The sequence below is a fragment of the Diaphorina citri genome, unplaced genomic scaffold (genome assembly GCF_000475195.1).
Source record: "Diaphorina citri unplaced genomic scaffold, Diaci psyllid genome assembly version 1.1 scaffold18960, whole genome shotgun sequence".
Lineage (NCBI taxonomy): Eukaryota > Metazoa > Arthropoda > Insecta > Hemiptera > Psyllidae > Diaphorina > Diaphorina citri.
In genome coordinates this window covers 1-964 of record NW_007396313.1, presented here as the reverse complement: position 1 = coordinate 964, position 964 = coordinate 1, and the positions used below count along the sequence as shown (strand labels likewise).

Below are 964 nucleotides of genomic sequence, written 5' to 3'. Positions count from 1 at the left end.
TTATTTCATTCCTTAATTCCCAGCCGTTTCTGAGATATAAGCGTGGTTCGCAAATCACGAACCACCCTGTATATTTATTTATCATAAGTTTTTTTTTACCATACATATATTTATGTCGATAATCGATAACCCACAATGGAGGATGATTCTTAATTAGGGCAGCTTCTAGAGTCTGGATTCTAGACTATATCCTTCAGTGTGGTGTCCTTTCTCTTCCTCTAAAATAAAGTTGTGCAAAATTAAACTGTTCAGATAAAGGCACTACATGTCCTAATTCAACAGTCTAAATAAAGCACTACACTAAATACTTTCTTCAATAGGACAAGAAGCCTGAATACTTACGTTCACAATGTGGTATGATCTCGGACTGCGTTTCCTTGACAACCCATTTGCCTCCCACGCAGGAGACCATCATGGTTCTGGAGGAATCAGGGAATGAATAGTCCGGGAGGCAAGTCACAATGCATCTGATCAAAATCAGAAACATATTTGTGGTTAATTTCTACTGGGTTAAACTAAGTCGACCCAAAAAAGAGGTTAGATAGAGGGAACTGTAACTGTTAAGGTCTTATCGTCCCGAAAGCGAAGAGAGAAGGAAATAAGAGGTTTGACAGAGGGAACTTTAACTGCTATGGTCTTATCGTCCCGAAATCGAGGAGAGAAGGAAGACAGGATAGGAGAAAGCCAGCCGTTCCGAGAACGAACATTATCCCATCAGGATAAAATCCGCCCCGGGCGGGAATCGAACCCGCGGCCTAGCGCTTACAAGGCAGACGCGCTACCAACTAAGCTAACTAGGCTGGCTGAGACCGAACCTTAAAATTATCTTTAAGTATTTATAAATCTGCGATAAGTACAAAATCAACATTTATTTTTTAACTTTAAATCTCTTTACGTTTTCAGAACCTTTTTCTACTTACTTGCTTTTCTTGCATCTGATTTCTGCCTTCTTCGGGGCTTGGAA

The 964-nt window shown here is 40.2% G+C and overlaps 1 long non-coding RNA gene across 1 annotated transcript; it reads right to left on the bottom strand.

Annotated features, from left to right (window-relative positions):
- Window positions 1-350: 350 nt before the first annotated feature.
- LOC113473205 lies at window positions 351-964 on the bottom strand. The gene is made up of 2 exons (XR_003395246.1): window positions 921-964; window positions 351-467 (listed from the first exon to the last, which is right to left on the bottom strand). It is a non-coding gene; the product is annotated as an uncharacterized LOC113473205 (long non-coding RNA).